This window comes from Panthera pardus, unplaced genomic scaffold, assembly GCF_024362965.1.
Source record: "Panthera pardus isolate Hobbes unplaced genomic scaffold, ASM2436296v1 HiC_scaffold_22, whole genome shotgun sequence".
In the NCBI taxonomy this organism is placed as follows: Eukaryota; Metazoa; Chordata; class Mammalia; order Carnivora; family Felidae; genus Panthera; species Panthera pardus.
In genome coordinates, this window is record NW_026526788.1 from 44,483,317 (window position 1) to 44,508,021 (window position 24,705).

At 38.1% G+C, this 24,705-nt stretch overlaps 1 protein-coding gene across 2 annotated transcripts in view; it reads left to right on the forward strand.

Annotated features, from left to right (window-relative positions):
- The window catches only part of BMPR1A (bone morphogenetic protein receptor type 1A), a 136,559-nt gene that overhangs the window by 64,763 nt on the left and 47,091 nt on the right, over positions 1-24,705 (forward strand). For both annotated transcript variants that reach the window (XM_053909666.1, XM_053909667.1), the window contains exon 2: positions 13,809-13,923. The gene's annotated coding sequence lies outside the window, so the exon portion shown is untranslated. The remainder of the gene's footprint in view (positions 1-13,808; positions 13,924-24,705) is intronic.

Here is a 24,705-nt window from a genome sequence, read left to right on the forward strand (position 1 = left end):
ATTTGTTCCAGTACTTTTGTTCTTAAGTCAACTAGCAAGTGTTTGATGCTATTAGGCGTTGTTATTGAATATTGAAAGGTGTTTCTGTCAGTGATTCAAATGTTTTGTGTACTTTGCAACGTTTTTATGCATTTTATATTATTACCCCTCATTTAAAATTCTAATTACTTTGAGAGTACAGTTGATTTTTTTATTTGATAGAAAATAATAACAGTCACTTACACTTAGGAAGTACTTCTGTTTCCATGGCACTGTTCTAAGTGCCATACCTACAGTAACTCCTTCGATCGTCGTCTTTCAGATACATGCAGTCATTGTCCCTATTTTACACATTAGGTACAAATGAGGTTAAGCAACTTTGGATCAAAGTATCATAATGGATAGTGGTGGAGCCAGGATTCTAACCTTGCTACTCAGGCTGGCTGCAGAGGCCATGCTGTTAACCCTGTATTCTCTTTATCTTCTCCTTCTAGAAGAATGGTAGGTAATTTCAAACATTTTGACATCTTGGCTGTTCTGTATTTAGGAGGACTGTGAAGTCTTCAGTGCTTGATTGGAAAGAGAACTAAAATGAGCATTGATGTCTGCTACAGACATGAGCTTCAAGGGTGGTTTTGTATGTGTCATCTGGGTCAGACCATACATTGATTATCCTGCTCTACCCCTCTAGAGTCCAGGCCTCAGGTGGGACAGTGGCCAGGCACAGTGTACCCTCCCTGGGCCCCACTCCTGGCATAATGCCCATTTTAACCTACATACACTACTCCCTCCTTGAATATTGTCAAACCCTGTCAGTCTTTGGCAGGCCAGTTTAAATTCAGCCCCCAGTGATCTCTCCCCCTGTGAAACAATGGTCTTTGAAACTTCTCGATAATCATCATGTATGGTGGTATGGCACTATTTGTATTATCATCTTGGTACTATTGTTTGAGTTTTAATACATTTATGGCTGACTCAAGGTGATTAAATGTTGCTTACCAGCAGGAAACTGTGTCTTAAATGTTTTAAAATACACTATCGTGTCCTCAGAAGTCTTATCAAGTGATCTTGTTTTCCTTTCTCTTTGAGTCTCTCTTGCCTGTTAACAATAGATCTATTCTCTGCAATTCAGACCTATCTAACTTCACAAACTTAGTCCCAAAAGTGCAGGACGTGTCTTACAAGAAGGTGGTTGGTTAGTCCATAGTCCTGCTGTTGGCTTATGTGCATTATATTGGGATGGGTGCTTCTAATTGTCTGTCTGAAAGTTTTCAAAACCTGTTGTTGCTTCTGTTTGAAATCTTACTTCATTGCCTTGGTTGTTGCTCATCCTGCTTATAAGCTCCTCCCTTAGGCATGTGACTCACTGATTTAAAAGACAGTACTGTTTAGTAATTAACTACCTGCCTCTCATTACATAGAGGTGAGAACTTCAATGCAGGCTTCCCAGCTAAAACTTTCTTCCCTATGTTTTTACCCACCTACGGACATGTAGCAACACTGTCCCACGCCCAGCCTTTGGAGGAAATAGCTGTAGTCCATTTCCCCTCCTGTTGGATGTGATTCCTTTGCATATTCCTGTACAAAGATAGATTTTATATGGATGCTGTTAATCAAAAATTATTTTCTGTAATTTCTGGAATATCATTTCTTCAGTCTCCCCGATGCACACATTTGGATGAATGACAGCTGGGTATTTAATGAAGGCAGTTTTGTTTTTAATAAATAATAATTAAGTCAAATATTTTATAACAGATTATTAGATTAAAGTCTGACATAACCAGTACATCCTTGAGGTGATAAGTGTTACCTATTTTCATGAGATGTAATTAGTTGTTTTAGGAAACTACCCATGTTTTAGAGGAATTCATTCTATCCTTTTTACCTTGCTTTAGCAGCCTGAAAAATATGGTATCCATCATTAGGAAACAGATCTGTTTGGAGAAAGAAATTTTAAAACATTCTTCTATTTGCTAAATAGAACATTTGAAAATATGTTCTAACATATCAGTGTGGCTATCTCTACTTCAGGATCAAATAAAACCTTTGTAAATTTTACATAGTACAATTGATTTGCAGTTCTTTTAAAGCCATATGCCTTCAGGCTGGTTATAGTGCTCTGTGTCAGAAGCACAGCTGTAATTTTTGACCTTTTGAACAAAATGTAATTTTTCATCCTGTTGAACAACTCATAATTTACAATTTCTAGGAAAAAGTTTTAAAATTTGTCGATGGAGGGAGGATCTTTGGGACTTCCTTATAGATCTGTCAGTATTTGATTTTAGTAACTTTTGTCGTACTGACATTGTTTACTAAAATCATGTGTGGAATTAAAACTCGTACCTAATTAAGGGGCTTCTGGGTAGTTCAGTTGGTCAAGCATCCAACTTTGGCTCAGGTCATGGTCTCTTAGTTCCTGGGGTTCTGGGCTGACAGTGTAGAGCCCACTTCAGATCTTCTGTCCCTCGCTCTCTTCCCCTCCCCTGCCAGCTCTCTCTCTCAAAAATAAACGTTAAAAAAAAAACCCTCATAACTGATAAAGTATATATTTTCCCCAATTTTTTTACTTTAAAAACTTTTAAAATAAAGTTTGAACAAATAGTAAAAACCCATTTTACCAGTTCACTTGCTAATAACCTTTTGCTTCATCTACTTTCTCTGTTTATAAAAACACATATACATTTTTTTTTTTTTTTACCATTTGAAAGTTATCTGCAAATGTCTTGAAACTTTACCCCTAAATATTTTAGCAAGTGTAAAGGAACAGGTTGTTTTCCTTAAGAGCTACATTATCATAGCTAAGAGATTTAATACCAATATAATATTGTGTAATATACTTCCCTTACATAAATTTCTTATACTTTCTTTTCAAAAGAGTTCTTTGTAGCTATTTTTATTTATTTGTTTTTTAAGTAGGCTCCACACCAAACATGGGGCTTGAAGTCACACCCTTAGATCAAAAGTCACATGCTCGGGGCGCCTGGGTGGCTCAGTTGGTTAAGCATCCGACTTCAGCTCAGGTCACGATATTGCGGTCCGTGAGTTCGAGCCCCGCGTCGGTCTCTGGGCTGACGGCTCGGAGCCTGGAGACTGCTTCTGATTCTGTGTCTCCCTCTCTCTCTGTCCCTCCCCTGTTCATGCTCTGTCTGTCTCTGTCTCAAAAATAAACGTTAAAAAAAAAAATTTAAAAAAGAAAAATTTGCGTGCTCTACTGACTGAGCCAGGTGCCCCATTTTGATATTTGATCTAGGAACTAAATAAGGAATATATTTCTCATTTGGTTGTCATATATCTTTAGTTTTCTTTGATTGAGAGTTTCCATTATCACTATTCTACTGCCCCTTATCTCCCGCCCCCCAGTGGTCTTTTCTGAAATCTTACCTAGTTTTTTTTTAAATGATTTTTTAAAAATGTTTATTTTTTTTTGAGATACAGAGCACAATTGGGGACGGAGCAAGAGAGAGAGAGGGAGACAGAGGATCCGAAATGGGCTCCACACTGACAGCAGAGAGCCTAATGTGGGGCTGGAATCCACAAACCACGAGATCATGACATGAGCTGAGTTGGACACTTAGCCAACTAAGCCACCCAGGCGCCCCAAGGTTGTTTTTTTTTTTTTTTTTTAAGTAGGATACCCACAATTTGCTGCTTGTATTTTTGTATTTCATGACTAGATTAAAGTTAAATTTTTTTGGAATGAATGCTATATAGATAGCATTGTGTATTTTCCATTGGATTATATCAGGAGAGGAAGTAAATTACTAATAGTCTGTGGTGATTTCACTATATTGTAGCGTAACGCTGTAATTGGTGTTCATAATGTTAATTCTAAATAATGTTTATGCTTTATTGAAAAGTATAAACAATGCCCATTTTTAGAAGAATTGATGGACTCTTAGCAGTCTAAAATCAATTCCTGATGATTCCTCAGAATAGAAATTTTCCTGTTTATATAATGTAGTGAAACTATCCAGAGGAACTTGCCCCGTGGGTGCTTTTACAACTAATAAAATAAATGTTCTGTTGGTAATTTCTTATTATTTTATGGAAATAAATGGGTGATACATATTTCTTCACTGACTGAGTTAGGTTTACTTGGAAAGGGGAAGAAGATATATCAAGCAATTTAAATGCCCATGTGTACAGTGTGTATTGTGCTAATAAATTATAGAGAAAAATTAAAATGAAAACATAGAGGTGGTTTCCATGCTGCTTTGTGAGGAAGGATAAATTGGAAAAGAATATATGGATAGATCATTATTTGGGGGTTCATCCTGGGGCAGGTGGCTGCATCAAACTTCCTATGTGTGTCACTCTTAGAACAGATGGGTACCCATTGAAATAGCAGTCACTGCTTCCCAGACCCAGAATTTGGTCTAGGAACTGCTGGTTTCTTTAGACTTCTATTATGGGCACTCCTCATTTCTATAGGATACTGGAAACCACTGCAGAATTGAAGTTTTCTAGCTGATTGGAAAGAAGTAATATATCTTGAATAGTCTTTGAACAGTTATTTTGTTCAAAATCTAATTTAAAGCAGAGGTAAAACATTTTTAGGAAATAGGGTTTAAAAATGTTTAATTGCTTAGAAGTAATTCTAGATTCATAGGACATTGCAAAAATAATGAGAAGTCCCTTGTACCCTTCACCTTCCTCCAGTGGTTACTTAATACTACATGATGTACAATACCAAACCAGCAACTGACATTGGTTCATTTTATATGTATTGTGCTATGCCATTTAAGTATACATGTAGATTTATGTAACCACGTCAGCAACAAGGTACAGATTCTGTCACCGCAAAGATCTCCCTTATGCCACCCACACAGCTGCCCCCATTAGTCTTTTTTCCATCTGTATAATTTTATCATTTTGAGAGTGTTTTATAAATGGAATCCTACATTATGTGACCTTTTTGCACTCAGCCTAATCCTTTGAGATTCACCCAAGTTGTTTTGTGTAACAGTAGTTTATTCCTTTTTATTGCTGCGTATAAGATTCTGTTGTATGGATGTACTATAGTTTAACCATTTACCTTTTGAAGGACATTTTATTTTCTCCAGTTTTGGGCTATTAAAAATAAAGCTGCTACTGACATTCATGTTCGTTTCTTTGTAACCAGGAGTGCATTTGGTTACATGTGAGTGTGTATTTCGTTTTTAAAGAAACTTCTAAACCATTTTCCAGAGTGGCTGTTGCATTTTACATTCTCATCAGCAACGTAGGAAGGATTCATTTTCTTCATATTCTTGCCAGAACTTGGTATTGTCCTGTTTTTTATTTTAGTTATTCCAGTGGGTGCTTAGTGATCTCAGTGTAGTCTTAATTTGCGTTTCCCTGATGGCTGTTGTCCATATCTTTTCATGTGCTTATTTGCTATCCAAATATCTTCAGTGAAATCTCTCTTCATGTTCTTTGCCCAGTTTCTAGGTGAATTTTTTTTTAATGTTGAGTTTTGATATTTCTGGATATATTCTAGATATGGATCTTTTGTCACATCTATGGTTTGCAAGTATATTTTCCTATTCTGTGTCTTGTCTTTTCATCTTTTTAACAGGGTCTTTTGCAGAGCAAACAGTTTAATTTTGATGAATTCAAATTTATCCTTTTTTTTCTTATATAGATCATCCCTTTGGTGTCTTTCTCCGTTCCCACCCTCCACTCCCAATCCCACACAACCATTAATCTGTTTTCTGTCTCTGTGGAATTGCATATTTTGGGTATTTTGTATAAATGGAACCATATAACACATGGCCTTTTGTCTGGCTTCTTTCACTTAGCGTAATATTTTCAGTGTTCATATGTTGTATTGGAATTGATTCTTTTTATGGCTTAATTTATTTTTATGGATAAATAATATTTAGTTGGATGGATATACCACTCTTTGTGTATCTGTTCATGAGTTGATAGACATTTAGGTTGTTTCCACTTTTTTGCCTATATTCCGATGAGTTGGTGTGTACCTTTTCATCTCTACCTTCCTCATACATGTTGCATGTGTGTGCATACACGTACACGCACACGCACACACACACACACACACACACACACACTGCTGTTTGTGTGTAGTTTTATTTTTAATAGTGGAGTGACTCTTTTTATAATTTTTATAACTGCAGGATATTTGGGATATCATTCTATATCAGCACAAATAAATGATTCTCATTCTTTTAAAGGACTGTGTAATGTTTATTGTGGCTATTTAACTGATCCCACCCTGATAAATACTTAGGTGAGATTGGATGGTTTTCTGTTTTTCTTTCTTATGTAACCAGCTTTAACCATACTTACACAAGGGTCTTTGTGGTGCAGAGCTCATTTTGCCTACTTTGGGATTTTTCTTTTTCCTGTCATTTTTCATCAATCATTTATTCAAAAATACATGGATTATCTCCTTTGTGCTGGTCACTGGACTGTGCTTAAAACACAGGTAACACAAGTATTAGTAAAATGCAATTGCCGTACACAGGGGTTATCTTAATAAGTAAGACATACCTTTAAATAGATCATCAGAATTCAGTGTGCTAAGCACTACAGTGTTTTATTACCAGACTCAGCAAGTTAGCAACACGTAGGGAGTGTAGAGGATTCAATGAAAGGAGGTATTTGAGATGGATCTTTGTGAGGACAAATGGAAGTTCACTTGGCAAAATATAAAGATAACATTTTGATTTTTGAATTAGAATAGCAAGTTCAAAGAAAGGGAGAAGCATTAAATAACTGGGCATATTTAGGAAATAGCAAATAGTTTAATAATGACCAGCAGGAGGCTTTTTGGCAGAGATTATAGTAGAAGATAAAGCAGGTTAAATAGATGGAAAGCAGATTATAGCAGTCTATAGATAGCCTTCTAAAGATTTTGGCCTTCATTTTATACACAAGTGGAAATTGTTGAAAAATTTTAAAGCACACTTGTATTTTTTTATTTATAGTAAAATTTTAGAGTTGTGCTGTAAATATTTTAGAATATTTCATCACTGCTCCAAATTTCCCACTTCTTCCCCTTGCTTTAGGTAACCACTGCTTTGGTCTGATTGTCTAAATTTGCCTTTTCTAAATATTTCGTATGCATGGAATCATACGATACATGGTATTTTGCAACTGGCTTCATTTACTTAGCATGTGTTTGAGGTACATTCGAGTTGTAACATGTGCCAGTACTTTATTACCTGATAGTATTCCATTGTATGCTTATGCCACACTTTATCCATTCACCAGTTGATGGACCTTTGGGTTGTTTTCACTTTTGGCTATTATGAATAATACTGCTGAGAACATTTGTGTATAAGTCTTTGTATAGACACACATTTTCATATCTCTTGGGTATTTCCATAGAGGGAATTTTGGATCATATAGTGAATTTATGTTTAACTTTTCAAGAAATTGCTGAACGGTTCTTCTAAGCGGTTGCATCATTTTATAGCGGTGTGTGAGAGTTCCAGTTTCTCCATGTCCTTACCAACACTTGGTATTGTCTGTCTTTTTTATTATGACCATTCTGGTGGGTATGTAGTGGTTTCTAATTATAGTTTTAATTTTTATTTTCCTGATAACTTATGGTGTTTACAATCTTTTCAAGAAGCACAGTTGTATTTTAGAAACAAAGGTACAGTGAAGGAGGTAAGAATGAAGGCAGGCTGCAGTGAAAGATGAGAGCCTGTACTAGGTGTGTATAGATATAAAGGAGACAGATTTTAAAGATATATCAGAATGGGCAGCATTTCTTAATTACCTCAATATAATAGATGAAGTAGAGGGAGATGAGATTAGTGCTTCCTAGATTTCCAACTTTGACAGTTGGGTAGGTGGTGGTGCTGCTGTTAGCCATGCAAGTGAATATGAGTGCATAAACAATTTTTGTGCTGGTAGATGATGGCTTTTATATTACTTCTGTTCTCTTAATGTGCCACTGGAATAACTATTTAATATTTAGTACTTTGGAAATTTGTATTAGTTCAAGAGAAGGATCTGGATTGAGATATAATTTATTTTTTTTTAATTTTTTTTAATGTATGTTTATTTTTGAGACAGAGAGAGACAGAGCATGAACAGGGAGAGAGAGACAGAGCATGAACAGGGGAGGGTCAGAGAGAGGGAGACACAGAATCTGAAACAGGCTCCAGGCTCTGAGTTGTCAGCACAGAGCCCGACGCGGGGCTCGAACTCACGGACTGCGAGATCATGACCTGAGCCCAAGTCGGCCGCTTAACCAACTGAGCCACCCAGGCGCCCCAGGATTGAGATATAATTTAGATGAGTTATCATTGAATAAATAAAAGTTGAATTCATGAAAGTAAATGGCGTATTGGCTTCTAAATCACTGTATTTGCTGGGTTACTTTTGGTAATTGAAAACTGGTTAAACAATAAAAAGATTTAATATAATAAAAAGATCCAACCTAGTTAAAACATTCAAGCATTATAGCATCACCAAGGACCCAGATTCTTTCTGTCTTTTGATGCAGCCATTCTTTTTTTTTTAATAATTTATTTTTTAATTTACATCCAAGTTAGTTAGCATGTAATGCACCAATGATTTCAGGAGTAGATTCCTTAATGCTCCCTTACCTATTTAGCCCATCCGCTCTCCCACAACCCCTTCAACAACCCTCTGTTTGTTCTCTATATTTAAGAGTCTCTTATGTTTTGTCCTTCTCCCCATTTTTATATTATTTTTGCTTCCCTTCTCTTATGTTCATCTATTTTGTCTCTTAAAGTCCTCCTACGAGTGAAGTCATATGATATTTGTCTCTCTCTGGCTGTCTAATTTCACTTAGCATGATACCCTCTAGTTCCATCCACGCAGTTGGAAATGGCAAGATTTCATTCTTTTTGATTGCTGAGTAATATTCCATTGTATACATATGTCACATCTTCTTTATCCATTCATCCATTGATGGACATTTGGGCTCTTTCCATACTTTGGCTATTGTTGATAGTGCTGCTGTAAACATTGGGGTGCATGTGCCCCTTCGAAACAGCATACTTGTATCCCTTGGATAAATACCTAGTAGTGTAATTGCTGGGTGTAGGGTAGTTCTATTTTTAATTTTTTGAGGAACCTCCATAGTGTTTTCCAGAGTGGCTGCACCATTTTGCATTCCCACCAACGATGCAAAAGAGATCCCCTTTCTCTGCATCTTTGCCAACATCTGTTGTTGCCTGAGTTGTTAATGTTAGCCATTCTGACAGATATGAGGTGGTATCTCATTATGGTTTTGATTTGTATTTCCCTGATGATTAGCGATATTGAACATTTTTTCATGTGTTGGTTGGGCATCTGGATGTCTTCTTTGGAGAAGTGTCTATTTATGTCTTTTGCCCATTTCTTTACTGGATTATTTGTTTTTTGGGTGTTGAGTTTGATAAGTTCTTTCTAGATTTTGGATACTAACCCTTTATTTGAAATGTTGTTTGCAAATATCTTCTCCCATTCCGTTTGTTGCCTTTTAGTTTTGCTGATTGTTTCCTTAGCTGTGCAGAAGCTTCATTATTTGTTGGGTTGTCTTCTTAGGCCATCTCTTTCCTTATGGTCCTAAGATAGCTGCCTCATTCTGCTTGACAAACTCAAACCCAGAGTTGCCTGGAAAAAAAGGTTGGGGGATGGAAGGGGTTTTCACCCAAGTGTCTTTTTTTCATCATCCAGAAGCTCCCCAGCAATTTAGTCTCTTGTCTTACTGGCAAGGAGAATGGAAATTACCACAATTGGCTTAGACCAGAGCTTTCCAAGCCTGGTGTTGAGAATCTTTTTCACATATCTTTTGGAAGGAGCTTTTCTCCCCTTGCCTTTTGGTTATCTGCTATAATTAAGATAGGTAAGGTTTTCTAGACAGGCTGGTTTCATATCATTGAGTTGTTGCTATTCAGTACTTCAGATCAGCTAGTATTTGTTGAAATCCTACTCTGTGTCATCAACTGTGCTAGATTCTAGAATACAACAGTGAATAAAAGCTTAGAGTTTGGTATGGAAGTATGCTTAAGCAGAAGAGTGCTACATAGAATCGTGCACTGTAGTTCATTTGTATTGTGGGTTTAATACTGCTGTTTAAATCTTTGCTTTTATGGGAAAGGCATGTTAAGTTGTAAAATCATGCTTATATTCAATTTGTAAGTGATGTTTTAGAACACAACCCGTCCATAAGTTGACCCTTCCTTTCTGTGTTATGTGGTACTAACCTGCTTTATTATAGAAGTACTTGATAGGGGCGCCTGGGTGGCTTAGTTAAGCATTCAACTCTTGATTTTGGCTCACGTCATGATCTCATGGTTGTGAAATCAAGCGCCATGGTCAGGCTCCATGCTGGGAGTGGAGACTGCTTGGGATTCTCTCCCTCTCCCTCTTCCTCTTCCTCTCCCCTGCTCTCACGATCTCTCTCTTCTCTCTCTCTCTCAAAAAAAAAAAAAAAAAAAAAAATAATAATAATAATAATGCATGATAAACCTAAATTACACTGCTCATTTGAGTTACTTATAGCTAAAACTGTATTGTATTTTTCTGAAGCATGATGTTGGAATTTTCCAGTTAGTGTACCAAAGGTTGTAATATTAATGCATTTAGTTTAAGAGCCCAGCTGGAATGTTTTGTCAAATATTATTTTGTAGTTTGGTTCTGATTTTTTAAAACGGTTATAAGAATGCAGTGATAGTGTTAACAGCAATATTTGTCCAACATTTGGGGTACTTTTTATGGTGCTTGGAGAGGAGAAATGAAGATGAGAAGGAGAGGATTTGGAGTGGTAGAAAGAAAAAATATGCTGTCAGTATTGCTGATTTTGTGAAGACTAGGAAATGACCACTTTTTGACATTTTGTACAAACTCAAAAGTAATCTTAAATTTTGTCTTATGAGTATATTTATCAAAAGCATATGTACACTATTATTTCTGTAGAGCAATTCTTACATAGGAGTGAATGGTCGATGTCCTAAAACGTCGGAGTCAAAGATGACTATAATATCCTTAGTTCGTGTTTGTCACTGATGGGTTATGTATGGTTAGTGATCTTTTAAGTACCCCAGTGGTTTATTTATTTTTTAAACATTTATCTAATTCTCTTTAGAGAGAGAGCATGCAAGAGACAGCGAGCTCGTGAGCAGGAGAGAGACAGAAGATAAGGGAGAAAGAGAGAATCCCAAACAGGCTCTGTGCTATCAGTGCAGAGTCCGACTTGGAGCTCGATCCTCCCACCGTGGGATCATGACCTGAGCTGAAATCGAGTCAGCCACTCAACCGATTCAGCCACACAGGTGCCCAGTACCCCAGTGGTTTAAAGTTTAACAACTTTTGGGGTGCCTAGGTGGCTCAGTCGGTTAAGCGTCTGACTAGATTTCAGCTCAGGTCATGATCTCCTGGTTTCATGAGTTCAAGTCCCACATCACTTTCAGCCCTGACAGTGTAGAGCCTGCTTGGGAATCTCTTTCTCCTTCTCTTTCTGCTCCTCCCCTAATCATGCTGTCTCTGTCTCTCTCAAAATAATTTTTAAAAAAGTTTAACAACTTTAATAATTTTGAGAACCGTGAGGGATCTGTACATTTTGGTGGCAAATAAGGTATTTTGTAAAGATAACGTGGGATTAAAATGCACTTTTCACATTTGTTTGCCCATATTTACCAACTTTGAAATTCTAACATTAGCTCAATCATAAAACATTAGAATATATCTAGAAAGGTTTGTTTTTCACTTATTCTATCATTAAGAAGCTCTGATGTGTTTTTAAAAGAATTATTTTTTCTTCAATGTGTTTTCCAGCACTAACAGGCTTGAAAATTTCAGACACAAAATTTTTGATGAAAGTATTATCATACTTGTTTAGTATTCAGTTTTGACTGGATCTTTGTGGTTGTTAAACCCAAGTTCATAGTGCTAAAAGCCTGTGGTATATTACCTTGTAAGTTAAGTGATCAAAGCTGCACATGTTTACTGATCTCTGCTTATAGGACTGTAGCACTATATTGCAAAGGTTAGGGAAATCTTTAGTTTATTCACACAGTTTTAGTTTGTAAAAAGTGATTTGCAGACCTGTACTGTGAAGCATATCCTGTCCTTTGATTAATCTTTTATTTACCTCTTAGTAGTAAGGTCACATTTACTTGGTTTTCATTAGTTGGTCTTAGATTCAATCTTTAGACAGTTATATTTTTTTGTCATTTATTTCTGCATTGAGAGGATGGAGGGAGGATAGAAAATTCAGGCAGGATCTTGGACTTTGAAGGTGGCATATTTCCAGATTCTTTAATTATGTATTTTTCTTTTTATTAACTTTAGACTTAGCCTAAAGCTTCACTTATTTTTTTTCACACCAAGGAAATGGTGTTGTAATAAATAGTGCTGTAATAAACAATGGTGGGTAAGTGGTTCACATGTTAATTTTATTTGATCCATTGGAAATAACCTGGTAGAATTAGAGTCAAGCCATGTATTTTTAAACATAGTCATTTTGATGGATTGTTTTAACCTTTAGGAGAATAGGTTAATCTGAGCTTTGCTTAATATAAGTGATTGCCTTCCCTCTTTTCTTCCACACACACCATTTGGGAAGAATGGAGTTGTTGGCAAAGAGGGGCTTTCGAGGAAAATATTTGTCATTTCTAAAATGGAAATACAATGCATTTATTTTTTGATTATATAAGGGAAATTTTTTAAGACTGTGAACATCTCAGAAAAACAAAATCCTAAACAGTGTATCTCCATTCCTGCCCTCTTTTCTCTAAGTGATATTCTAAGAGTTGTATAGTCCTGTCAGTACCCTGAAAAATGTTAGGGACCAGTTAAGTTGTAGGTAACCAGTGCATTGCGAAGACAGTAAAAGCTCTTAAATGCAGACAAAGCATTGCTAATTGCTTTCAGGGTCAGTCTGTCTTTAGTTGGACCATGAAAGATTTAGCATGGTCCTGTGGCAGCCTGTCTGCTGAGTGGAGACTCTTGTCTTTAAGAAAGCCTGCTATCTGATATGCTAGACAGTTTCAGGTTGCCCAGTTTACATGAATTCAGTCATTATTGCCAAGAGTATTAAACCTCAGTGTGACACAAATGATACTTCTAAATGCACTTGAAGACAAAGGCATTTTGACCTTGCAGTGGGACATAGGTAGTGTTCATGCAGCTTAAAATTTTTCCTTTTACAATATGAAACAGAATACCTTGCTATTTGAAGTTTCAGTTAAAAGATACATTCAACAAAATTATTTGCAAGATCTCTAAGTAAACAACACACTTCTTTAAATAGATTTAAATTTTTCATTGTTTCCCTCTTCCAGATTTGTGAATTTTGTCTCTTAAGGCAGCAGGGGAACTGAATGTCAGGGGTCACATAGTTGTAACCCATCCCCTGGGCTTAGACCAAGTGATGCGATTCATTCCTGACCCCTCCAGTTCCTGATATTCTAGGGGAAAGCTTGACTGAAATGAAAACTGCTTACAGAGATTTTGTGATAAAAGTGAAAATAGGGATATTAGCTGGGTGGTCAAATATAGTTTTGCCGAAGTAGGGGTTTGAATGTTGTAGAATTATAGATTTTAGTGTTGCTTCTAGCTGCTCCTGCTTTTCCAGTTTAAGATGTGATTTTTTTTTTTCAAAAATCTAAGCTGATACAGAAATTTTACACGTGAGTAACTTTTTCCACAGAACTGCTATTATCTTTGCAAAGTTGAAAATATGCAAAATGGGAAACTTCTTTGGGCAGAGGTTGGGAAAATGCTAAAGCAATAGGTTAAAGTACTTTAGAATTTTCATTGACTTTACATTGAAAATGTATAGTTTTACACAGGACCTAGTTTTAGTATTGCTTCTCTATGTTTCTTTTAGTCTAAATAAGTTCTTTTTTTTTTAACAGATTTATGAAAATATGCATCAGTTTAATACTGTCTTGGAATTCATGAGATGGAAGCATAGGTCAAAGCTGTTTGGAGAAAATTGGAAGTACAGTTTTATCTAGCCACATCTCTGAGGTAAGAAAAAGACTTTTAAGAAAATAATTAGAATTATATGAAAATTCTCATTTTCTTAACAGTTGAAAATAGTCCTTCTGTATCAACAGTAATTTCTGACTGGATGTTGGAAAGAGATGATGATGCCCATGCATTCTGTCTGGATAGTATGGATAATGTTGGGCAGCATCCATAGCAAATATAAGTAATTTTTCAAATCTGAGTTTCCTGAGTTTATTTATTTTTAAAGTTTATTTTTATTTATTTTGAGCTAGAGATAGAGAGCAAATGGGGGAGGGTCAGAGAGAGAGGGAGACAGAATTCCAAGCAGGCTCCATGCCCTCAGCACAGAACCCCAAGTGGGGCTCAAACTCACAAACTGTGAGCTTATGACCTGAGCTGAAATCAAGAGTCAGACATTTAACTGACTGAGCCACCCAGGCACCCTAAGTTTTCTAAGCTTAAGGAAACATTAAAATTAATGTTTTATTGTCTTATTGATCTCTTCATTTTGTCATTTGTTTACATACAACAAATATTTTTGTACATCATGTTTCAAGTCTTAGCATATTGTAAGGGAGATGCCACAAAAAAAGCAAAGTATTGCCTTTTTTATTCTTTTTGTTTGTTTCTTTAGAGAGACAGAGAGAGAGCACATGTGCATGGGATAGGGGCAGAGAATGAGAGAGAATCCCAAGCAGGCTCTATGCTCAGTGTGGAGCCTGACGAGGGGCTTGATCCCACGAACCTCAAGATCATGACTGAGCTGAAATCAAGAGTTGGATGCTCAACCGACTGAGTGACCCAGGCATCCCTATTCTTATTTTTAAAAATTAATTTTTTTAAGGTATTGCGTTTTTTAAAAGAGCAGTTTTTAAAGAAAAAAATACTGTTCTGTTCATATTACATCTTTTGCTATAGTTTTAAATGCTAAGCAAGATTTAGTAAAAAAATGTTTAAAATATTCCTTCAGGTATAATTCTGACACTGTTACTGAAGGATGTATCTTATTTTAATGGAGTTACTGCTCAGTGAATTGGGATCAATGAAGAAATTTATGAAGCAGAATTTGATGGTTTCATGTTAACAAATAACCATCAGTATGGTAATGTCCTTAGAGAAATACCTTTCAGTGAGGTAATAAGTTACCTCATAATATAAAACTAGCTAGTTTTGGTGCTTTTATTAAAGTTCTTTTCAGCTCTTAGTTGGTGACTGATTTAGGACTTTGCAATATTTAGAAATATTCCAACATTTTATATTGAAAATTAAGTACTCACTGTTTTGTGATTATACATTGTGTAACTGGAAAACATTACATTATTGAGGAAGGAAAGCATTCACATTAAGAAAAGGCTTTGTGATTAAGCTCTTATCAAGTTTTCTCTTTTTAAAAAAATTTTTAGTGTTTTTTTTTTGAGAGAGAGAGATACCTGACCTGAAGTTGGTTGTTTAACTGACTGAGCCATCCAGGCACCCCTCAAGTTTTCTCTTTAACATAAATCTAGTTAAGCTCTCAAATTAATATTTTTACTATTAAAATGTATATTAAAGGTGTTTTTAATGTTTATTTATTTTTGAGCGAGAGCAAGAGCATGAGAGGGAGAGGGGCAGAGAAAGAGGAGTACAGAGGATCCCGAGCCTGCTCTGCGCTGACAGGGAGCCCAGTGCAGGGCTTGAACCCATGAACTGTGAGATCATGACCTGAGCTGAAGTCCAACTCTCAACTGACTGAGCCACCCAGGCACCCCAAAAAATATATATATTTTGAAGATCCCTCTATCATTCTTATCTCACAATAGTGACAACAGTGTTTCTCAAAGTATGGAATGTGTGCTGCCAGTACTGTTCAGAATGATTTTAGGTCTTAACACAGGTGAATTTTTAAAAATATTTTCAGGGGTGCCTGGGTAGCTCAGTCAGTTAAGCGTCCGACTTTGGCTCAGGTCATGGTCTATGCTGACAGCTTAGAGCCTGGAGCCTGCTTTGGATTGTAATGTCTCTTTCTCTGACCCTCCCATGCTCACATGCATGCCTGCACACACACTTTCTTTCTCTCTCTCAAAAATAAACATCAAAAATAAATAAGTAAATAAAAATATTTTCAGAGTTTTATATTTATTTTGATAACTTCCGATTCATAACAAGTACTGTCGACTTTTCCATGTAATATTGTGACAGTATGTTTGGACTGTGACTGAGAAACTCAAGTTAATCATATCTTACATTTACAGGAGTAAAATTATTTTGTTCTTTATAAGGTCCCTCAATTGATTTATTTTATTTACTTTCTTCTTGATCTCCACTCTCCTTTTGTCTCCTCCTGCCATAGGAAAGCAGTCTCATTTGTTTGCTATATGTCTTTGAATATGTCTTTGGTGTGTGTGTATGTATGTATTTAATTGACTTAGGTTTGGCTACATATAGTCTGCCCCTTTTTTTCCAGTTTTCTTCACCACTAGAAAGTTAAAATCTCTTTGTTGCTGTGTATATGCTTGCTCACTGGTATTTACATTTAGGATCCCATAGTGTATTGCACCCTATTCTGCTGCTTTAAAGAGGCAATACACTCTTGTTAAAGTGCAGGCTGTGGAGCCACATTGTTTTAGTTTGAGTCCTGACTGCACCACTTCTTAGTTTGGGCTCCTTTGAAAGTAGAGCCTGAGAAAAGGACTTACGACTAGGTAGTTTATTTGCGAGGTGATCCAAAGAAGCAGAAATGGGAGAAAGGGAAAGGTGAGAGAAGTTACATAAAGTGTGGTAAGGAGCTGGTTATCACTATGGGCAATCCTGGGGACCCTCGGAATGCGCCGTAGTATTGTCCCATCAAAGGACAGGGAGCTTGGACATTTATCCGCTGACTTTCATCATCTTTTTTTTTTTTTTTTTTTGAGGTTTTTGTTATTTGAGGAATCTCTACACCCAACAAGGGGCTGTAACTTATGACCCTGAGATCAAGAATCAGATGCTCTTCTGACCTAGCAAGCCCGGTGCCCCAATGACTTTTCATCTTCTGTTAGTTGAAGATTGCTCCTGGAGCTTTAACTCTAGCGTTTGTATGGCTGTGCCTGCATATTGCTGAGCCGTCTTCTTTAAGTTTGGAGAAAACCCTAAGGAGCAAAACAGCAGTGCCTTGGCTTATACTTGGTATCAGATGCTGTCAGGCAGTGCATAGAGCTGTCCACCATAGCTATAATGAGGCCGGTAGGGTAAGGGGATGTGTTGCCAGCACCACAAGTGTTTGCTATAGTCTGTTTTTATTTCTCAGATTGCCTCATGTTCCATTAAACCCACTTTGTCTGCTTCAAATTGGAGGCTGGTTGTAATCGCTAAAAGAAATCTCCAAAACAAGAAGGTTAGTGGACCAAGCTGTAATCCCCAATCCTGTAGCTGATCCTGAGGCCATAATTGATACTCCTCATGAGGTGATCTGTAAACCTTGAGATAGTGGTGCTGGCGGGACGATATACTGTGGGCAAGGAAGACAAACGCATATCTGGAGTGTCAGTTCTATACCCACATGTGTCAGTGGCAGTGATTAGGCCACCTTCAGTAAGGAAGAACCCATGCTGTTGGGCCTGTGTAAAGCCTTCCTGTCTGTCACTGTGGCTCCTCCATTCATGACCCTGTTGGTCAAGCATTGAGGTGGCCCAGAGCAAAAGCTCACTGCAGTCAAGTGACAAGTTATTCCATCTATAGTTGGGAATGTAGTTAAATGCACCTCATTGTTAAATGCACCAAAGCATTGTTGGTGTTTTGTGGTGGGCATTAACGTAAGATATAAAGGTTGGCACTTTGGGCTCTTCTAGAACCATCAACATGCTTCTTCTCCAGGTTCCTTCTCTTTTATTTTCCACTTTTGCTCCTTCCATCACCCTACCCAATCAGCCATACCATTCACCACTCCTAAGGAGTCCATGTTTTTTCTTGTTTGGTCACTTCTCTCTTTGGCATGCCCACTGAGAGAATTTCTGCCTCCTCATTGTCTTCAGAGTCATCCAAGTAGGGCTGTAGAGCAGTAGTCATTTTTTATCTGTCTTTGTCAGCCAGGACCCAGGTTTTTCTTTTTTGTCATTGGTTACCAGGAACCCACCATAAAGTTGTTGGTGTGAGCATAAGTAAAGACATCTGTTGTGATAAGAGTAGGTGACATGAGGTTCTGGACTTGTATTTACTAGTGCCCTCTACCACTGCCTAGGTACTATTACAAAAATACCATTTCTATCATATAATAGCTTGCTGCTTCACCTGACCTTGTGAATCATGGATGGGTAGCTCTGGTCACTAAATCCTTGATGTTCCATAGTTGGGTTCTCTACTGGGGCCCAATGGCATGCCAGGAGCTACAGTTTTCATACAGTGTTATGAAGTCATATCCTTGCCTCAGAAAATCTAGGGGTCTGTGTTCCAACTCTCCTATTGGAACTTGTCAGAGAATCTACCACAGATTATTTCTTGTACCTTTGAGTCTGAGCATCAGGGCAGCTTGTATTGGAGCTTGATCTGCTGAGAGCTTCTTCTCCTCTGCATCCTAATCAAAACTGGCAGCCTTCTATGTCACCCCAAAATTTTAAAAAAGTTTGTTAATGTACAGTCATCTTCCACTGAGCATTAATTCTCAATTAGGATATAAAAGGATTCACCAAAGATGGAGTTCCTCAAGAGAAGGTGCAGGACAAAGGTCATGATAAGGAATGCAAAGTACCCTTCTCAATGGGTCCTGTTCAGTGGCTCTTCAGTGGTTGTGGAGCTGTTCATGTTTGAGTTACTTAGGAGAAAAGCAGTAACTGATAAGCACATCAACTGCCCGCACTATAGAAACCCAGGGATGCTCCCCTTTCTTCACATTGACAGATTGTCGTCGTAATGGTGGTATCCTCTTTGAGCTGCTGTGACAGTGTCTTTGGGGCTGCAGTCCTGCATCAGTGTCCTTTTTGGCAGCTCCGGTACTTGGACATCCGTGAGTGTTCTTCTTTACTGAGAGGACAGACACCATCCTGGGGTCTCGTGTGTGCACTGTCACGCACTGTCTTCTGTTAGCTCTGCCTAAGTAGAAGCCACCTGTTCTCATTTTGAGCTTAGCCTTTCCTCTGGTTGCAGAGTTCCTTTTAAAACAAACTGCATTTTATTTTGCGCCCACTTATGGGGGTCTTGGGTTCCCTAAGCACTCATTTAGTTCTGGCTGTAGGTATCTGTTCATTGGCAAACCGGTCAGCATGGGAAGGCAGAATTGTTTCTGTCCTGTTGACTGATAACAGAGGAGTCAACAAATTGTTAGTGATTTCTTGGCACTCTGGGAGGAGTCCTCAGTGCTTCCAGGCACCGGCAGCTGGGAGATTCTTTAGCAAGGTAGCAGATCTGTTAGATCTAGCAGCTTTTTGAAACCCTGCATTGCAGAAAAGCAGTTATAGCTCCAGGCTTGGAAAAAAGATGTGCTCTGCCCTTACTGTTGGTATCTCCCTGGACACCACTGAAAATTTAGTCTTATTCCTACTCTCTGCTGTAGAGAAATCTAGAACTCATCCTGTAGATAATCTGTGGACCTTGCCCTCAGGCTCTTTGCATATTATGCTACCCACCCCCTTCAAAGGGAGGCAGAACGTTTATTCCCATTGTCTTAAATTAGGACTGCCCTCTCATAACTAAGATACCATTCTTCTTATTTTTTTTTTTTTAATGTTTATTTTTGAGAGAGAAAGAGAGTGAACAGGGAAGGGGCAGTGAGAGAGGGAGACACAGAATCTTAAGCAGGCTCCGGGCTCCAAGCTATCAGCACCGAGCTTGACACGGGGCTCGAACTCACAACTGTGAGATCGTGACCTGAGCTGAGGTCAGACGCTTAATTGACTGAGCCACCCAGGTGTTCCAAGATACCATTATTCTTAATTTAAGTTGGTGGATACACTCCTGAGTTAACTTATTTGGTCATTCTCCAGTTTGGATACTTTTGGGTTTGGGTTGCTGTCTATGTTATTGCAGCTATATATGATGCTGTGGGGAGAGCATGCCACAAGATTTCCAGTAGCATCTTTTCATATTCTGTAGTGACAATTCCTATCCTTACCCTCCATCTGAAATACTTGCTTCCTGCTCTCCTGTCTTATATTTTCACCTGTTTGTGAGGTATTTCCAATCTTAAGTATCTCAGAAATTCCAGTTTAACTCGAGCTCATCAGTTTCCTCCCTTTTCTCCCTTTCTTCCACCCCTTCCTTGCTCCTTCCCACCCAGTCTTTGTTTGTAAGGGACTAATAAGGAGGTCTGATAAGCTCATACTATATAAAATCTTGAACAATGTACACCAGAGCCTGAGCTCCTCCTCACTGCCTCCCACCCCACTGCCTTCTTTACCACCCTCCCCTCCATCCCATTTCCAGCCCGTTGACCACCACTTTATAGTCAGGTTATGGTGTATTTAGGTATTCTACTTCCTCTTGAGTTAATTCTAGTATTTAATACCTTTCTTTAAAAAAAATCATGCTTCATTTTCAGGTTTATTCTTATAAAATTATGCATAATGAGAATACATAAAAAAAATACATAATGAGTACGACTTTTATTTTTTTATTTTTTTAATGTTTATTTTGTTTTTGAGAGAGAGAGAGAGAGAGAGAGAGAGAGAGAGAGACAGTGCAAGTGGGGGAGGGGCAGAGAGAGGGGGAGACACAGAATCCAAAGCAGGCTCCAGGCTCTGAGCTGTCAGCACAGAGCCCAATGTGGGGCTCGAACTCCCGAACCGCGAGATCATGACCTGAGCCAAAGTTGGACGTTTAACCGACTAAGCCATCCAGACACCCCGAGAATACTTGCCTCGTAAAGTTAGTAAGAAGATTAAATGAATTAATATATGTAAAGTATGTAGAATATATTAAATTTCTTATTTCATAGTACTAAAAAAATGTATGATGGGGCACCTGGGTGGCTCATTCTATTAAGTGTCTGACTATTGATTTCGGCTCAAGTCATGATCTCACAGTTTGTGGGATCAAGCCCTGCATGAACACAGAGCCTGCTTGGGATTCTCGCTCTCCCTCTCTCTCTCTGCTCCTCCTTCACTCACACACACACACTCTGTCTCTCTCAAAATAAATAAAGATAAACTTTTTTTTTTTTTTTTTTAAAGTATGATAAGAGGGTCACCTGGGTGGCTCAGTTGGTTGAGCATCTGACTCTAGGTTTCGGCTCAGGTCGTGATCTCGTAGCTTCATGGGTTTGAGTCCTGCATCAGGACCCAGTACAGAGCCTGCTTGGAATTCTCTCTCTCTCTCTCTCTCTCTCTCTCTCTCTCTCTCTCTCTCTCTCTCTCTCTCATCCCCCCCACCCTCTCTGCCCCTCCCGGACTTGCGCTGTGTCTGTATCTCTCAAAATAAAGGAAAGTGTGATAAGTAAAAACTAATAAACTTAGAGCTAAGATAATTCAAAACATGAAATAAGCCCGAAATATTTTAGGAAGAGGGCTTTTGAATATATGGAGATTCCCCTATTTCATGACTTGGATCTAAATTTCTTTTCTCTGATTATCTAGAAATCACCAGAGGTGATTATGGGAGTGAAGTTCCTTAGCTAGTACTTGGATAGAGGTAAGATAGAGATTACTGGATTGGTAGTTACTGGCTATAACTGTAAGGTTTGGAGATGCATTTTTAGATGCCAGCATACTTATAAAGAATATTAAAGTATGTTATGTGGTTTTTATAGTGAATTTAACTCCTCAATTATGTTTCTCTTAAGAGATTAATATAATTTTTTATTCCTTTTATTCATTTATTGAGCATTTATTGCTTTGTTTAGTTATGTGCCAGAAAATGGAGATTACAGATGCTTCAAGATAAGTCAAAAACTCACCCGACTATATAAGTCTTTTAATGGGAGGAATCATGTCTGTTTCATTTACTGTTGTGTAATCAGCATAGAGCACATACCAAGGGATTAATAAATAGTTTTTAAATGAATGTTAGCCAAGAGCTGTGAAGCAACTATGGTCAATGTTCTGGGTGCGCTGGAAGTAGAGATGGGACCTCACTCAGCCTGCTGAGGAAGGATCGGGGATTGCCTGCCAGGATTTCTTGTGGACCAATTCTTGAAGAATAAATTAGACTCAACCTGGTGAAGCACAGAGGCTGTGCAAAGGAATGGAAGTCTGGAGGGAATGCCTATAGAGAGAGCGCTACTGTGATTTCAGTACAGTTAGAGCGTTGGAAGGGTGTGGAGGAGGAGGAGGAGGATATTCGAAAGGCTGGCAGAGGCCAGGTTATGACACTTCTTCTGGTGTCTTGCTAATTCTACCCTATTAAAATGAGAATATTCATAGATTTTTAAAGCAGAGAGCATGACAAGGTCATTTGGTTCTAGAAGTTAGCATTTTATTAAATGTGACCATTTACTAGGCTGTACAGCAAATTGTAATACATTTTAAAATATAAATAAATAGTTTTAAAACATTTTAAATAATCGTATCAACCATAGTTTTTGCCAACAAGTGCACATAACTAAAAATGAATAGCAAACCGTATATACACACACCCATGTTTGGAAATTTTAAAACAGACTTCTGTAAATCCCACAGCTCAAAAATAAAATGACAATACAAATCAGAAAACATCTAGAACTGAACAATAAAGCAAACTTGGATGTTAATACTTGTCTGACACATTGAAGCCTTAAATACTCAAATTCAAAAAATTAAAAGTATTAATAAGCTAAGTATCTAACCTAAATTAGGAAAAGAACAACAGAATAAATTCAAGAGAAGTAAACAGATGATGAAGATAAAAGCCAGCACTTGCTATTTAGCCCTTGTATTGTTCCATATGCTTTACAGGGATTATTTCATTTAATCTTTATAACCTTGTGGGGTAAGTACGGTTATTATTCCCACTTTATAGATGAGAAGACTGAGTCACAGAGAGAAGCTTATGCAAGCTTCTACGTAATAAGTGATAGAATTGGGGTTTTAAATTATATTTTAACATATATAGGAAAGGATTACAAAAGCCAAAAATTGGTTCTTGAGAAGGCTGATAAAATAAATCATTTAAATGGTCAAGAAAAACCCAGAAAACACCAATAGTATTGGGTATGTAAACAGGGGGGCACGTGACTTCAAATACAGAAGAGATTTTTTTTTAAATCAGAATACTTTATGTCAATAAATTTTATAATTTAAATAAAATGACAGTTTTCTTTTTAAAAGGTAACTTAATAGGGGCGCCTGGGTGGCTTAGTTGGTTAAGTGTCCGAGTCTTAATTTCTGCTCAGGTCATGATCTCATGATTCATGAGATCGAGCCCCACATTGGGCTCTGTACTGACAGAGCAGAGGCTGCTTAGGATTTTCTCTCTCCCTCTCTCTGCCCCTCCCCTGCTCGCTCGCGCGCTCTCTCTCTCTCTCTCTCCCCCAAGATAAATAAAATAAACATTAAAAGAAAAAAGTAACTTAATAGCGGTACCTGCGTGGCTCAGTGGGTTAAACGTCTGACTCTTGATTTCAGTTCAGGTCATGATCTCAAAGTTCATGAGACTGAGCCCCATGTCGGGCTTTGCACTGGTGGCATAGGGCCTGCTTGGGATTCTCTCTCTCTCTCTCTCTCTCTCTCTCTCTCTGTCTCTCTCTCTCTCTCTCTCTCTCTCTCTCTCTACCTCTCTACCTGTCCCCAGCTCCGATGCTCGTTCTCACTCTCTCTCTCTCAAAATAAATAAATAAACTTAAAAGAAATTTAAAAGATTTTATTTGTAAGCAATCCCTACACCCAATGTGGGTCTCAAACTCAACCCCCAAATCAAAAGAGCCACATGCTATACTATCCGAGCCAGCCAGGCACCTCTTGGCCCAGATGATTTTATCTTATTTTTATTTCTTTGTTTTTATTTCTTTTGAGAGAGGAAGAGAGAAGGCAGTGAGCAGAAGAGGGCCAGAGAGAGGGAAAGAGAGAATCCCAAGCAGGCTCCATACTGTCTGCACAGAGCCAGATGCGGGGCTCAAATCCATGGACCCGTGAGATCATGGCCTGAGCCGAAATCAAGAGTTGGGAGTCTCAACTGACAGAGCCACCCAGGCGCCACATTGGCCCAGATGATTTTAAAACTGAGTTCTATCAAACTCAAACTATTCTATCAAACTATTCTAGTGGTAAATATGTCCAAATTTATACGTATTGATCCAGAGAACAGCAAAATAAAGCAAGTTCCTCAACTTATTCTGTGTGGCTAGTATAACTTTTATACCAAAACCAGACATGGATAATGTGATAGGCCAGTCTTGCTTATGAATACAGATGTAAAACATAACAAAATTCTAGCAAAACAAATCCGAGAGTATATTTAAACATAATCATATCAGGGCGCCTGGGTGGCTCAGTCGGTTGAGCGTCCGACTTCAGCTCAGGTCATGATCTCACAGTCTGTGAGTTCAAGCCCCGCGTCAGGCTCTGTGCTGATAGCTCAGAGCCTGGAGCCTGCTTCGGATTCTGTGTCTCCCTCTCTCTCTGCCCCTCCCCTGCTCATGCTCTGTCTCTCTCTGTCTCAAAAATAAAATTAAAAAAAAAAATAAACATAACTATATCTACAATACTGCAGTACCATTCTGATAATACTTACCCAACGTCAGCATCAGGTATAAGGGCACAGTCCCCCAACAAGACTGCCCTCACTTGTGGGACGCCTGGGTTAAGCATCTGACTTTGGCTCAGGTCGTTATCTCGTAGTTTGAGTTCAAGCCTTACATTGGGTGGTGTGCTAACAGCTAAGAGCCTGGAGCCTGTTTCAGATTCTTTGTCTCCTTCTCTTTCTGCCCCTCCCCCACTCGTG